A 16,840-nucleotide genomic window follows, 5' to 3' on the forward strand; every position below is an offset into this window, starting at 1 on the left:
GGTGAGGGAGATTGGGCATTGGGATGGAAGAGTACAATCTGTAAAATTGCACTAGGTGCTGAAGAAGAATTCATTGGATATGGATAGATGGATTGATATGGATGGATGGATGGATGTGGATGGATGGATGATGAATGGACAGACATGGATGCATGCATGGATCGATGGATGGATGGATATGGATAGTACAAATGGATAAAGGGAAGAGGAGTAAGGAGGAAGAATGGAGGAATGGTTCACATCTAGGAATTGAAGGCAAGTACTAACTCTATCCTCTGACCATATATTAGGTCAATAATTGAGAGGAAAGGGAGTCCTGTGTGCATGCTCAGTCATATCCAACTCTTTGAAATCCCATGGACTGTAGCCCACCAGGCTCCTCTCTCCACAGAATTTTCCAGGCAAAGAATTCTGGAGTGAAGAACCAGGGGATCTTCCCAACCCAGAGATTGAACCTACATCTCCCGGATTGGCAGGCAGATTTTTATAACTGCACCACCTGGGAAGCCCAAAGGGAGCCTGACCACCCAAGAATAGTGGCCACTAGCAAACCAGATGAAGTCAACTCTCCACATCCTTTACAGCCATTAACACAGCATCACAGATCAGGATGAGGATCCTAAGAAAACAAGCTCAAGCTTCTCAGGGACCCAAGATCCCAAGCAAGGTTTCTTTCTGGACCTGTGGCCACAGCCATCACATACCAAGCTTTAGGCCTTCTCTTAGAGCCAAGTCCAGGTTCCTGGTGGCTAAAAGTGGATCTATTCCAGAGGAATTGTTAATGAGGTACCTTCTGATATGGAGTCCCTGAAGGGCACCCATAAAATTCATTAGAAATCACAAAGCTAGGAAATGAAATCAGATTGATTTATTAAAATTAGGAATTTTTTTCCTCCCCTATCTCCACCTCTAGCTGGATCAGATCAGTATTTCCAAGGGTCTAGGAGAGGAGGAACCGAATTGCTGGGAAACTCCTAGAGTGAGGGTGTGATCCAGAGCTCCAGAGTCAGCACCCTCATGTGAGGAAATCACCCTGAAAGCAGACCACCACCACCCGAGTCCCTTCCAACATCTTGACACAACCTCTTGACGGATCCTAAGCCTCAACCACCCAGTTAAGGCGCTCCCAAATTCCAGATCTACAAAAACTGTCACATAATGTATTTGTTGTTTTAAACTCCTATGATTGATTGGAGGTATTTGTTATGCAGCAGTAGATGACAAATACACAAAGAAACAGCTTTCAGTGTCAGTGAGAGTCAGGAAGAGCTGTAGAAATGATGTCAAAGACAGGGCTTTAAGAACACAGGCCAAAATGGGGAGAGAGGGCGTACCTTCCTGGGGGATGGAGCACGGTGTGCTAAGGTATAAGTATTGGGGGCTTTGCTGGAAGAACAGGAGGCCCCACAGTGAGTGGTTAGAGATGCAGTGGGGGCCAGGTCATGATAGACAGAATGACCATACATCCCAGTTTGTCCAGGACAGTTTTGATTTATGCCTGTGAACAAGGCATCCCATAAAATTTACTATTTGCCCTGGATAAAATTGCCTCATTGATTTAGATGATGCTAAGTTAGATATGGTTACCCTGTGGATGAACCCAGAGTGCAGGCTAAGTAAGGCATTTGGACCTGACTCTTAAGTAATGGGGAGCCACAGAAGGGTTTTAAGCTGGGGAGTGAACAGATCAAAATGTATTCTAGAAAGATGCATCTGCAGAGAAGCTACCGGTGTTCATGGTGAGCTCATATGGAGGGTGGGCTGGTTTGGAGAGTGAATGTGGACCAGGATGGAACAAGTTGAGAGGCCAGGGAGGAGATGGGGATAGTCCTTTGGTCAGTGCAATCAGCGATCTTGACAGCCTGCATTGAGGCCAGAAAAGCAGTGACAGGGTCAAGGGAAGTTTAAGGGCATTTGGAGGTATTAAACAGACTTGACTGCAATAGGAGCTGGTGGAGAAGCTAGAGGGTGGTTCTAAGGCTATTAGGGGGTGTGTCCCCCACATTTCAGGGACCAGAGCTCAATCTAAAAATAGCTCTCAAATGAGTCACCTCAATCGCAGCCAACGAGTATTTGGCTGGTTTATTACTGAATTGCAAAGGATTTGGCCAAAGGGACTGAAACCACATGTAGTCTTGGCTCACACAGGCCCCGTTGGATCCAGGCTCCTGCTAAGGGCAGTCCCGTGGCCCTGATGCATGCATAATCTCATTTCCCTCTTACAACAAGACTGCAAGAATGCTATAATTTTTCTTTTTTCCATTTTACAATTAAGGCATCAGGCCTGGGAGAAGCTGCCCAAGTTTTCTAGGCTGTAAACAGCACAGTCTGAATTCAAACCCAGACCTCCCTAGACACGGGACATCAGCTGGAAAGAGATTTGGGGGTGAAATCCCTAGAAACACTGCCTTGCCTCCTCCCCAGCTAGGATACCTTGGCTGAACTTAAGTCACCCTCCTAATAAAAATTCCATGTTCCATCAGCAGAATGCTTCCAGCCCAATTAGATCAATTTTCTCTAAGTAGCAATAAATGTGTTTTCCTTTCAGAGGCCAGCCCGACACATTAAGCAGGCTGGGGGCAGCCATTCCCCAGGCCGCTGGCTCCGAGTGCGTGGGGTCAGGGGTCACCGAGCCGCCGCCTCCAGCTCATTAGTGGGGCCCATTCATCTTGGCCGGGGACACCAGCACTCAACATGGTGGCAGGGCCGGGGTGGGGGGCTGTGCGGGCCATTCATCAGGGACTCCGGTTCGCCCGGAGACAAGAGCAGAAAAGCTTGCCTGCTCGCTGGTCAGCAGGAGCCCCAGGCCCAGCAGCTGAGGCCCGGAGCTGCCTGGTTAAAGGTTAATCTGGTCCAGGGTGTCTGTCTGTGGGGGCCACAGCCACCATGCAGGGAGTAAAGAAGCCCCTTTCAGATGCACCTGGCTCCTGTCTGTTAACCAAACTTCCCTTCCGGCTACCTCACTGACTCCCAAAATCCAGCCAAGCAAGGCCTACAGGGGCCTAGACAATGAATCTTCACTCGGGCCCCCTGTGAAGGACCTGCCAGGAATAGGCCCTTTGATGTGCAAATCAAGACTTGAGGAGTGGGCGAGAACTGTGGCCCTGCCTTTCTCTACTTGGCCAGGGCCACTGGGCCTCAGGCCAGGGGTAAGCTTGGAGGAAGGAGTAAGACCTCCCTTCTTCCCTCTATCGCCCAGATGGCCCCCACCATCCTGCTCCAGGCAGAGGCCCAGCCCTGGACATGCGGTTCCCACAGAGGCACTGAATGAGTTTGCCAGGGCTGCCCTCATGAAGCACTGCAAATGAAGTGGCTTAAACCTGGGGGTCCCCAACCTCCAGGATCTCATACCTGATGATCTGAGGTGGAGTTGATGCAATAAGAATAGAAATGGAGGGCATAATGAATGTAATGTGCTTGGATCATCCCAAAACCACACTCCTACCCCCTCCCCCGAGTCCATGGGAAAATTATCTTCTATGAGACTGGTAACCTGGTGCCAAGAATGCTGGGGAGTGTGTGTGTATGTGCTCGGTCATGTCCCACTCTTTGCGACTCCAAGGACTATAGCCCGCCAGGCTCCTCTGTCCGTGGGATTTTCCAGGCAAGAAAACTAGAATGGGTTGCCATTTCCTTCTCCAGGGGATCTTCCCAACCCAGGGATTGAACCCTCATCTCCTGCACTGGCAGGCAGATTCTTTACCACTGAGCCACCAGAGAAGCCCCCACCCTTATGATTTTATTTTAACTTAATCACCTCTGAGCTACTGAAGTTAGAACATCAACAAAGTTCACGGGGCACATAATTCAGCTGGTAACAGTCTCCTTTGGGTTGCAGGAGACAGGCAAGCCTGATGATGTGAATTCACTTGGCAGGTGTGTATGGAGCACCCACCAGGCTCGGCACAAGGGTCAGGGGTCCAGGGAACTTCTGGAGTCAGCCCTGTGAGTTCACAAGTGGCGGGAAGGGCAGGCGTTACCGCATCACACAAGCAAATGTTCAGTTACAAACGGTGGTGGGTGCTTTGAGGCATGAGCAATCAGAAACCCTTGTCGCCAGGTGATTCTGCTGGTAAGAAGTCATGCAGGCACGGCAATATTGGGCATCATGGTGTCGCTGGGCTCTTCATCCATCTGGTCGACCCCCACCCAGCCTGATGCCTTTCCTGGAAGCTGGATTAATGGCATCTGAGCAAGCCCAGCCAGGAACCACAGCTCGGGGTAACCTTTTCACAGAGCCCAGGGGGACTGGCAGAGGTCTGCTTGATTTATACCTGCCCCGGCCACATCGCCCTCCGCAGCAACGCGACCGCTCCTTTAGCAGTCCAGGCTCTGGCAACTCAAGACACTGCTCAGTCTAGACAATGACCAGCAGATCCTGGACCCAAATGTCACCTCCTCAAGGCAACTTCACTGACCTGGCACCCCCTCCCCCTGAAAGTCTTCTCAGCACCCCAACCACAACTGAAACCATTTAATGGATTATAAAATTAGCTGTTCCGTGTCTGTCTGCCCTGAAGGCTGCAAGCTTTATGACAACTAGCACAATTTTCTCATCTACTTCCACATGCCCCAAATCCAGCCCTGTGCCTGTGACCTAGTAGTGGTCTATAAACATGGGGAGTGTAAATAAACAAAATAATTAGTTATTAAATCAACCTCCTACTTCTCCCAAACCACAAGATGACCTGCAGATCTGATGCAAATATATTGCACTCCGGAGGACACCAGGAAGAAGATAAGGAACAAGAGGGGTGCGGGGAAAAAAAGAGCTTGGGCAAAAACAAGAGAGTGAGGAAGTGCAAGGTGGGCTTGGGAAACTGAGTTTTCAGCTTGGCCAGAGCAGGGCCTGAATGCTGGGCTTAGTGATGCTCGTAGTTACCACCGAAGGTGTTTGAATGGTGGTAGGATCAGAGTGGGGCTGTGCTGATAGCAGGAGCTGGCAGATCCACTAGACAGGACAGAAGGTGGGCCCCACACTCAGGTAAGAGGTTTCTGCTAACACAAAGTTTTAAGAGCTGTCCCACAAAGAGCAGAAAAGGGAGCGGTGGGATCACATGGGATCTGGGGATACATGGCACCATGCAGAGGGGTTTAGTAGAGGCAGCATGATCAGGGAAGCAGAGAAGGAGTGATCAGAGAGGGAGCAGGAAAGCCAAGCAGGCCAGTGTGTATGGAGGGGGCCACTACCTTGGCCCACGTCATTTTTTCCATCTGCCCACTGCCTGGGGCAGGGGGACCTGATTTCAAAACCTGACCCCATTAGGGACTAGTTATAGAGCCTGAGCAAGTGGCCTACAGTGATCTACTTTCTCATCTTCTGATTGGAGTCTGATAAACCCAACCCTTTGAGGAATAAGGTATGTGGCATGTTGACACGTCTACCATAGGCCCCAGCCACGGCCGCCTTCTGGGCTTTCCAGCCATGCAGTCCTGGTACACACCGGATGTCCCAAACTCAGCCCTGTAGACACGGGGGCCGGATGCATTGTTAATGCCCTCATGCATTGAAGGATGTTTAACAGCATCTCTGGGAACCAAAAATGTCTTCAGATATTGTGAAGTGTCCCCTGGAGGCAAAACTGCCCCGGTTAAATAAACCATGCAGGGCTACAAGCAAGCTTCCGAGACAATCTGTGGACAAGTGTCACCTATCTATTGCCTCTGTCTCCTGGAGGAGGGCCTATGTGTCCACGCCCTTACGCATTTGATCAACAAACATTCTTTGAACACTTATTCTGTGCTAAGCTTGTACTGGGCTCTAAAAAGAGCAGTGAACACAACTGTGATTCTCCTCTCAGAGACTTGACAGTTAGAGGAAGAAATTATTTTGATATAAGGAGATTGCATGGTATCACAGGCAGATAATGGCCCCCAATGATGTCTGTGCCGTAAGCCCTGGAACCAGAGGCTACATTACCTGACATGGCAAAAGAGGCTTTGCAAATGAGATTAAATGGAGGATATTAAGACGAGGATATTACCCCTGATCATCCAAATGGGCCAAAGAGGGAGACAGGAGTCAGAATCCAAAAAAAGATGTAATGATGGAAGCAGAGTGCAGAATCAGAGAGAGAGATGAAGATGCTTTGCCGCTGGCTTTGAATTTGGAGGACTATGAGCTGAAGAATGCAAGTGGCTTATAGAAGCTGGAAAAAGGCCAGAAAACCAATTTTTCTCCTACATCCTCCAGAAGGAATTCATCCTTGCCAACACCTTGATTTTTAGCCCAGTGAAACCTATTTCAAACTTCAGACCTTCAGGATTGTAAGATAATAGACACGTGCTATTTTAAGCTACTCAGTTTGGTCCTTTGCTTCAGCTGCAATAGGAAACAAGTAGACATAGTCACACAGTTCTGCACAGAGGGTTGTAGGATCTCAGCTGACGGAGAAGGGCTGTGATGTGTCGTTGTCCAGGTTGTACCCGACCCAAAAATAGCCAGCTAAGGAGATCTTGGGGTCGAAATTCAGCCCACATTCCTCTGACCAAGCTCTAAGCCCTTGTGAGGACTATGGCTGTGGTGAGGGGTGGGGACAGGGGAAGGACACCTTTTTCTATTTCACATACAGACACTCTCCATTGAAAAGACGTGAGCACGGATGGGGCATGATGAGTGGAGGTCCTTTATTTGCACAACGGTTCTGTGACCACGGCAGGAGACGGACTGTTCCCGAAGCAGTCAGGAAGGGCTTCACAGAGGAAGCGACATCCAAGCTGGACCTTAAACGACAAATATGGCTGGAAGGGACAGACACGCCGAGGAGAGAAGACAGCAAGGAAGTCTGAAAGGGGCTGGTTCCCTTGGAGAATGAGGAAGAAGCCCCACCTGGTGGAGTGTCAGGTATGTGAGGGGAGACGAACTGGAGGTGCAAGGTTCAGTCTGGGACACATGTGGGATGGCGTCTAGGACGAGGCCAAATGCCCACGCCTGGAGTTCCAGTGCGAGCGCTGAGCTATTCCTCACTGGCCTACTCTTGCCGCTCCAGGGGCCTAGCCTGGACCCAGCTCAGGATGCCCTCCCACCAGCCCAGCCCCCCAGACTTGTGCGCAAACCGCCCTGAAGTGACGGTTCCACGACTTGCTTTTAGGGTCTAGGAGTGAGTCCTTTCCTGCAGTGCCCCCCACTTCCCAGCACTTAACCCCCAGACAGGGATTGATGGTGCCCTGACCTTCCTTAATAAATTACCACGGGGGACGCGGGCCAGCCCTGCCATCCCCACCAGGCCGCGGCCCCTCCCTGGGCCTGAGTCAAAGAACAAGGAAAAACCATCAAGCTGGGCGTAAGGTTTGCGCTACAAATGGCCGTAAGTAAGTTGTTTTCGGGAGGCAGATGGGCCCCCACAGACTAATGGCCGTCCGGGGCTCCCTCCCCGCCTCCTCTCCTCCCCACTCCGGAGCTGGCCCAGCTGCAAAGCCACAGTGACTCCAGCTCCCCCCCACCCCCGCCCTTTTGCTGACAGTATAACCTTCAGGAACCTGAAATTCCTGAGTGGTCCCCAGAGCTCAATGCATCTCGAAAGAAAATTTGTGTAATGTCATTTCAGGCTGTCCCTAATCCAGAATTATTGAGGGGGGGCTGGGACCTGGGAATTGCCTCTGACACTTGACAAATACTTGGCTTTGTGTAAATGGACAGGCTCCTGAAATAACTGCCTTTGGATGTCACATGAAGAGAAATTAATTCTTTATTAACTTCCGCAATGATAATCTAATAAACCCATCGGGCCTCCGGGCCCCAGCATTTAAAGAGCCTGGTGGTTTGGATGCAAATGTCTCCCGACCCCATTTTGTCGGGAATGTTGCTGGTGGAGAGGAGAAATAATCAGCTCTAGAGGTCAGGTGTCAGCTCAGGGTCAAAATGGGGGACTTTCACAGCTCCACACAGACCTGAGATTCAGGAGACCCAGCACTCCCTGTGACAACCAGCTGCACTGGATTTTCCAGGATGGATCTCCATTTCAGCTGTTCTGTCCCTTTGTCCCCAAAAGAGTATTTGTTCTGCTCAGATGACTGTCTCCGGTTTGGGCTTAGCTTATGAAGGCACCATAGCCCTGACCCACAGGTTCCAAAGGACCATTCATTCATTCTTCCCTTCAACTCCTAGGTGCCTGCCATGTGCCAGACATGGAAATACAAGGCGTCTGTCCTTGGGGCTTACTTGCTAGTGAAGATGCAAACAATACAATTGGCTGTAATTGTTAAATTGGAGGAAATGCTATGAGGACAAAGTACATCTGAGAAAGCAGACAAATCTTGATTCTTCTCAGAGCTGAGCCCAGATCCCAGTCACCCTGTGGGTCCCCAGAGTGACCAGTGCATAATCCAGCTGAGGGACTCTCAGGCCCTTCAGGCCAGGCCTCTCTGGTGAGGTCCAGGCTCCACACCCCAGCCGCGAGCATAAACAGAAACAGAGTCTGAAGGTTCACCCTGTAGGAAGGAAGAACAGGAAAAAGAAGAGGAGGAAGGGAAATCGTCATTGCCTCCCAGAGCTGAGTGAGGAGAGGGAAACCAGAAGCCCTCAGAATGCCAGGCACAGACGATCTCAGCCTGGTCTTGTGTTTGACAGATCCCTGCTTGAATACCTCCCACAATGGGGCACTCACTTCCACTCAGGGGCCAGAAAACTGCTGACTGCACAAGTTCTTGAACAGACAAACGTGTGTGTGTGTGTGTGTGTGTGTGTGCGCGAATGAAATTCTGTTGTTGTTGTGGGTGGTGGTATTTAGTCGTTAAGTCATGTCTGACTCTGCAACCCCATGGACTATAGCCTGCCAGGTTCCTCTGGACATGGGATTCTCCAGGCAAGAAAACTGGAGTGGGTTGTCATTTCTTTCTCCAGGGGATCTTCCCCACCCAAGAATCAAACCCACATCTTCTGCATTAGCAGGCAAATTCTTTTCCACTGAGCCACCAGGGAAGCCCATAAATGAAACTAGAGCATCGTAAAAGCATATCACAAACTAAGTGAAGGATTATGGTACTAGATCAACAGTCTATATATGAGATCTCAGATGGATTTTAAAACTCAGCAAAAATCAAATAAGAACACTAGGAGAAAAAATAAAAATGGAATTTGGGGGTAGAGAAAGGATTTTCCAAGCTTTAAAACAACTAAAGAATTCACAAAGGAAAAGATAATGAATGTGACTACATAAAAATCTTAAATTTCTCTATGCTATATACTCAAGCTTGATAATCAATACCCCTTTTTAAAAGGGGCAAAGGTCAAAAGAGATAATTCACAAAAGAAGAAATACAAACAGCTAATATGCATATGGAAAAATGTTCAATCAAGCTCATCATCATAGAAACGCAAGTTAAAGCAGCCATAAGGTGTCATCTTTCACCTATCAAATCGATTTTTAAAAATTTTAATGATATTCAATGCTGAGAATGGGAAATGTTCTTTCTCACATCTCTCTTCCCTGGCGGAGGCATAAGTCATTATGACCCTCCAGGAAATCGGTCTCTATTATGTATCAAGAACCGTAAAATTCTTTATAGCAGATTCTTTAAGTAAACAAAGAGTACAATTTCAAAAGGAGGAAGAGGTGGTGTCGATTCAGAGAAATTTACAAGATGCATCAACCAGATATAAAATGTGGACTTTTGTTTGAAGCCTGATTCAAGCAATTTGACTGAGAGACATTTTTGAGATCATTGGAGAAATTTGGACCTCGCCAGATATTAGTTGCTACTTAGGAATTTTTGTTCATTATTTTGGGTGTGCAAAAGGCATTCTGGTTATGCTTTAAGAAGTTATTTGATCTATTTGAGAAGTAAAACAACTTTTACAGGGGAAATGATATAACATCTGGGACTTGTTTTAAAATATTCTAACCACAAAAAAAATGGGAAAGGATAGATAAAACAAGATTATCAGAATGCTGGTAATGGTTGAAGCTATATATTCTCTCTTGAGTATATTTGAAATTTTTCCATAATAAAAGGTGGTTTAATATACCACTTGAGCCAATCCTTCTATAAGATTCTATCCTGAGGAAATGACCAAAGATGTGCACAAAGATTTATGAACAGAGATATCAACAAGAAAACTGGTCATGAGAGAAAAAAAATCAGTTATAAGTGAAATAGCCCATGATAAGTTATGATACAGATAACAAACTGAATATTAGGTCACTATGGTAAAAAGATATTTTTAAAAACACATACTGGTCTTTGTGTTACATGAGGGGGTTAAGGAGAAGCAGGATATAAAATTATATATTTACTAAGCCCCAGTTTTCTTAAAATGTGGATATATTTGCACAGGGGGAAAAAGGCCAAAATGTGAATAGTGGCCATCTTTGGGAGGTATAATTACAAATGATTTTTATTTGCTTCTTTAAATGCTTCTGTATGCAGCAAGGTGGAAAAATATGATTATCTTAAGAGATGGTGCCAAAATTCCTCTGAGGAAAGAATCTGGCTTTGGAGGAATGCCTTGAAAGCACCAGCGCTAGAGGCTGAAGCCTGGAGGGCCTGACCCAAGGGGGAAACTGAGTCTCAGGGCAGTGTGGTCAAGGATTTAAGAATCAGGGGAGGCTTGGAGACTAGAGATGCACAGTGGGAAGGCACAGAACTTTTTAGCAAGGACTTGGGAAACCCTCCCTTTATGGAATGAAGGGGTCAGCTCATTTCAACCCAAACTCCCAAAGAGGATGTCTCTCTCCCTGCGCCCTCACTGACCTCTCCGTAACCTGCATGTTCGAAGTCCTCCATAATGTGCAGTCATTGCTTCTACAATCAGAAGGAAAAAAATGTTTTATTTTTCTCTTTTAAGGAAAACAGTCTTCTTTACGCAAGCTGGAACCTGCCTTTCTGGAGCTTATTGTTACCCACCTGGAACCATCTAAACCAAGTTGGCTCTGCTTGCCACTTGCAGCCCGAGGGATGAAGATAGCATTTATCCCTCTGTGGGCTCTAGTTCCTCCAATCTTGGGTTCCTCGTATGGCTTTGGTTCTGAATCTCCTCCCCAGGTTTTGTTTGCTTGGTTTTTATTATTTATTTTTACTTATTTATTTGGCTGCGCCAGATCTCAGTTACTGCTTGCAAGGTCTTTTAGTTGAGGCATACAAACTCTTAGTTGTGGCATGAGAGATCTAGTTCCCCGACCAGGGATCAAACCCCGGGCCCCCTGCCTTGGAAATCTTAGCCACTAGACCACCAGGGAAGTCCCACCCTTTCAGTTTTCTGATTGTTTTGTATACAAACTACTTTCTGTTAAAATACAATTTGTGGTTTCTTTCTCCTGATAGGACCCCAACAGGTAGACTTCTGCTAAATCTTATCTTCCCCCACTGTGTACCTAATGAGTGGTTTTCTAGATACAACTATTACATTTCCTCCTGTTAGATTTGAACACAGCTCCTACCTGCCTGATTAAAGTAAAGTTGCTCAGTCGTGTTGGACTCTTTGTGACCCCATGGACTGTAGCCTACCAGGCTCCTCTGTCCATGGGATTTTCCAGGCAAGAATACTGGAGTGGGTTGCCATCTCCTTCTCCAGGGGATCTTCCCGACCCAGGGATTGAACTCGGGTCTCCAGCATTGCAGACAGACGCTTTACCATCTGAGCCACCAGGGAAGCCCTACCTGCCTGCTGCTGCTGCTGCTAAGTCATTTCAGTCATGTCCGACTCTGTGCGACCCCATAGACGGCAGCCCACCAGGCTCCACTGTCCCTGGGATTCTCCAGGCAAGAACACTGGAGTGGGTTGCCTGCCTAGAGATTGTCAAATCCTGTCTTCCAACCCATTCACTATCTCTCCCAGTTTCATGCCATCTACCAGGGTGATCAACCAATCGAGAGCCCTCATTCAAATCACTAATCAAAATGCCACTCCGGGGCTTCCCTGGTGGCTCAGTGGTAAAGAATCCACCTCCCAGTGTAGGAGACATGGGTTTGACCCCTGGTCTGGGAAGATCCCACATGCTGAGGAGCAGCTAAGCCCATGCATCACAACTAGTGAGCTTGTGCCCTAGAGCCCAGGAACCGCAACTGCTGAGCCCACGTGCTGCAACTACTGAGGCTGGGCACCTAGCACCTGTGCTCAGCAACAAGAAGCCACCGCAGGGAGAAGCCCTCGCACCACAACTAAAGAGAAGCCCTCATGCCGCAACGAGAACCCAGCACAGCCACAAAAAAGAAAGCCAGCGCCCAGGACAGAGGCCTCTGGGTAGCAGTGAAGCAGCTCCCAAGAGACTCTCCTCAAACCCGAGTACTCACGAATCACATCGTAGCTGAGACAGGTAGAAAACCATGTTCGAATCATCCTGAAACTGAAATCCAGCCCAAGTGGGGCCTGGCTGGAGTCAGCTGGTCCTACCTGGGCTGCTTCTGGGGAGAATGGGCCTCTGCAGTGAGAACCTGGTGTACCACCTAGAAGGCCACACCCACGGTCTGGAACCACCAGGCCTCCTTCCCTTGAAGCGCCTTCTCCCCAGGCCCGTGTTTATGCTTCTTTCTTATTTCACAGCAAAGCAGCAGCACAAATAACAGCAAAGGTTTATTTTGCAAATTGCATGCAAATTATATAATTTTCCCAGGAATGATTTTTACATCTAATTAGCACAAATTGTCTTACCCTCCCTAAAAAAAAAATAGTTGCATCTATCAACAGCTCATGGGTTTTGGTTACCTTAATTAGAAACACTTCTATTAAAATGAAAATAGGCAATCTTGCAAATCAAAGAGACCCCAAGGTCAGGCTTGAGGCCTCTGGCTTCTCTTGGGGGATTCGAGAACACTTGGAGGAGAGATCTCAACAGGAAAAGTTTTCTTATTTGGGAAAGAGAGGTGATCTCACCTCTGGTGTTGGAAAGCTAGACCCTAGAAGGAAAATAAACATAAAAAGTAACCAGGCATGTCCCTTATGCTGAGGCTCATGCATCATCTAGACCTTTCCACATGGCTGATGCAGTCCACTCCAGAATCTTCTCCAGTGCAGCCATCCTCCAAGCAAGGACTCCAGGACCCAGGTGCCTTTTATGTCCAGGTTCCATCCTCAGAGTCCCCTCCTTCAGGCAGCACAGAGGAGAGGACATGTAGAGAGGGCACACTGCCTCTTAACTACCTTGGCCCACAGGTGGTTCCCATCACTTGTCCTTACATCTCATTGGCAAGAACTAGTCAGAACCAAGGGGCGGAGGGCACAGAGTCAGACCTCATTCCCAGAGACCATTGCAAAGTTCTTGACAAGCAGAAGAAACAGATGCTAGTGAGTCCTGGACATCTCTACTTCAAAGCCCACATAAGATGAAGGTCCTACCACCCTCCTCCCCCAGAGACTGGAGTCTGCTCTCTTTCCCTTCAACTAAGGGCTGAATTCCTGATCCAGACTCAAAGAGAACTCCTCAGGTGGCTGTTTGCCAGGTAAGCATCTCATTTCTATATCAGGACCGGCTGCCACATGACCGCATTCACCCATTCCCGGAGATGGGCCAGACACCTGCCCCTACTGCCCTGCCCTGACCCCTGCCTAGCCAATGTCCAGTATCCTTTGGACATTTGTCAGGGGGAGGCTCCTGGTGGCCTCTCCGGCAGCTCTCCACCCCCTCTGTCTTGCCTGCATCCCACCAGTGAGTGCTGGGTTCATAACCTAAGTCTGCCACAAACTGAGTGGCTTAAACAGCAGAAATCCCATGGTTTTAAATTCCATAATCAAGGTACAGGTCCCTGGTGGCTCCATGGTAAAGAATCTGCGTGCCAATCCACAGGTTCGATCCCTGGGTCAGGAATATCCCCTGGAGAAGAAAATGGCAACCCATTCCAATATTCTTGCCTAGGAAATCCCATGGACAGAGGTGCCTGGTGGGCTACAGTCCATGGGGTTGCAAAGAGTCAGACACGACTGAGCAACTAAACAACAGTCAAGGTCTAGGTGGGGCCCGTTCTTTCCAAGGGCTGTGAGGCAGTATCTGTTTGATGCTTCTCCCCTGCATCTGCTGGGCTGCTGACAATCTCTGGTATTCCTTGACTTGGAGACACATCACCTCTATCTCCACCTTCTGCTGCATTTCTCCTTCACCCTATTTCTCATCCTCCTTCTGTGTATATCTTTCTCAGTGTCCAAATTCCCCCTTATATAAAGGCACTGTCATACTGGATGAGTTCGACCCCCAATGACCTCTTTTAACTTGATGATCTACAAAGACCCTATTTCCAAGTAGGGTCACATTCCCAGGTCCTGGAGATTAGGACTCCAACATCTTTTGGGGAGATTACAATCCAACCCATTACAAGGTCTCAGCATGCTTGGAGGTCTTAACTGAAAAATGCCTGGACAGCCCTGGGTCACGTCACCCACCTAATAACCAGAGATGGGCAAGAACGGGTCCCCTGATGGAAATAGGAGTAGCTGTAGGTGACCGTCTCAGGAGAAGAGGAATGGAAACAGCCCAGCTCAGAGCCCTGCAACATCAGTAGCCTCGTGATGCTTAATAATTATTAATAAGTTATTAATAAAGATGAATACCGGCCCCAAGAGCTGCAGGGGAGTCTTTCTCCTTGCATAAAGTAAATAATGAAAACAACTCAGAGGAAACTCACCTGCTAGCCTGGAGACCAAGTGGCTCCCCATCACTTCCAGGAGTCTGAGACAGACCCAGGTCTGAATTCCTCTCTGCCACATTTTGGTTGAGACTACTTGGGCAAGTCCACGTCTTCCTCCCTGGATTGAGTGAGAAAAGTGTAAAGGCATCTGCAAAGGACCATGGAGAATAGGTGCTCAGTGTTGTCCTGCCTGATAAGGGTAGGCTGGAGCTTGAGGCCTGAGTCCTGGACTCCCCAGGCTTAGCTCAGCCTGACCAGCTTGACACAGGGAGGGAAAGCCAGTGGGCAGGGCGGCCTCAGAGGTTCCCACCCCTTAGAGAAGTTGATGACCACGATGGACACAGTGGGTGAGCTAACAGTGGTAAGTCATCCCATTTGCCAAGAGCTTCCTAGGTCCCAGGGCCTGTAGGGTATAACTACTAGCATCACCTCTACTTTCCAGGGGAGGAAACTGAGGCTCCAAGAAGTTACAAGATTTGTCCTATATCACACAGCTGGGGGATGGCAGAGTCTTAGCAGATCACTCAGCCTAGAGGCTGGACAAGACTTCTTTCTGTTGTCTCATGGCTGCCAAGACCTGAGCCAATAGCGTGTAATGGACACAGCATGGCAGAGCAGTTGCTAACACAGAGACACAGAGACATAGACAGACATAAAGGCACACACAGAACCCATTTGGGGCACAGGGCCATCACCCCCACTGGGTCCTACTTCACACCTCTCCTGATGCTCCCAGAACCTCCCCCTTTTGAGGTCCTCAGCCAGTTTATATTTGGGGATAATTGTAATGTAATTTGATACATAATTAGGGCAGAATAGAAGACTGCGCTTTTAACTACCCATACATCCCCTTCTCATTTAAATAATTCCTAATATATCCAAGCAGGCTGCCTTGTGCAGCACTGAAGTGTATTGAGCTGAGGATAATGAAATAAGGGATGGGCGAGGGAAAATGCTATTTCAGAGTCTGAAGATCACCAATTAATGACATGAAAAACTGAGAGGGACTCCGTTCACTTAATGTCCCCCGTGCAAGGCGCAAACGCAAACCGCTCCCAGGCTCCCTGTTCAGCTCCTCCATGACAATGAAGGCAAGCAGAAGGACGAGGATGGAGTAGGCGGAGGGGAAGGGCAGAGACTGCCCCCAGGGCACTGAGCTGGTGCCAGTGCTGCCTCCGCCCCCACCCACCAACAGGGCCATCTCACACCATTTCGTCCCTCAGTTCTGCCTTCACTCGTTCCCTAACACACTTATTGAGCACCTACTGTTTTATCCTGACACAGATCTAGCCATAAACTCACAAACCTTGCCTTGGTAAAGTAATCCATCCAACAGCACATCTGCTCAGCCCAGCCCTTGGGACCCCAGAGGATCTGGTCTCCATCTGCCCTTCCATCTCAAGCCACTCCCTGGGCTCTACCCTCTCAAGCCATCTTTTAGTTCTTCAAACACTGTGAGCTCTGGGCTTTGGCACAGACTGTTTCCTCTGCCTGGACCCTGCCCCCACGCCTCACTGGCAGGCTCCGCTTACATGTCACCTCCTCCGAGAGGCCTTCCCAGACCACCTTTGTCATTCACTATCTACTTCATTAATACTAACCACAATATATAACTTGCTTGATTCATGTCTGTCTTCTGCCAGGGAATATAAGCTCCATGGGACAGGTACCATGTCTTATTTTCTCCTGGATACCCTGAGTCCAATACAGGACAAGCCCACGATAGATGCCAGTGAACATGCTTTGCATGTATTGAGTGGATGATGCTATAGGAGAGAAAGAAGAGGGGAGCGTCACTGGCCTTGGGTTCCTGATTGAGGCCTCCCCCTCCATCAAGCTTCTCTGAATCCCCCATCTCCTGGTCATCAAAGCAGTTTACGTTTATTTCTGGTGGCCTTTCTCTCTGCCACCCAAGACCTCTGTGTTCCCATCACCCATACTCACGGGTCAGCTCTGGGATGTTAAACAATGTGACTACTTGACTCTCCAAACGTCATTACCAAACCTAGTGAGGTCCCAGCATTCTGCAGAGGCGTGAGGCATCTGGCCAGGGCTGGAAGGGACCAAGGAGCCAGGTCTCCCAGCAGGAGCTGGGAGAAGATCACAGGAGAAAATAGACACAACTTGGGGTAGAAGCCAGAGACAGCTAGGACTTGGTGCTGGGCTTTGGGAAAAACTGCTAGAGGTTCCAGGTTCCTGGCTGGGCTGCTCTGTCAGCAGAAGTAAGAGCTGCTCCAGCACCTCACCCTCTCCCCTTATACATACACCTTCCTTTTGTTTTTCC

At 48.6% G+C, this 16,840-nt stretch overlaps 1 long non-coding RNA gene across 1 annotated transcript in view; it reads right to left on the reverse strand.

Moving 5' to 3' along the window:
- The window catches only part of LOC122682135, a 163,502-nt gene that overhangs the window by 67,604 nt on the left and 79,058 nt on the right, over positions 1-16,840 (reverse strand). The window contains exon 2 of the long non-coding RNA XR_006337226.1: positions 14,554-14,674. This is a non-coding gene — a long non-coding RNA (uncharacterized LOC122682135). The remainder of the gene's footprint in view (positions 1-14,553; positions 14,675-16,840) is intronic.

Source organism: Cervus elaphus, chromosome 23 (genome assembly GCF_910594005.1).
Source record: "Cervus elaphus chromosome 23, mCerEla1.1, whole genome shotgun sequence".
Lineage (NCBI taxonomy): Eukaryota > Metazoa > Chordata > Mammalia > Artiodactyla > Cervidae > Cervus > Cervus elaphus.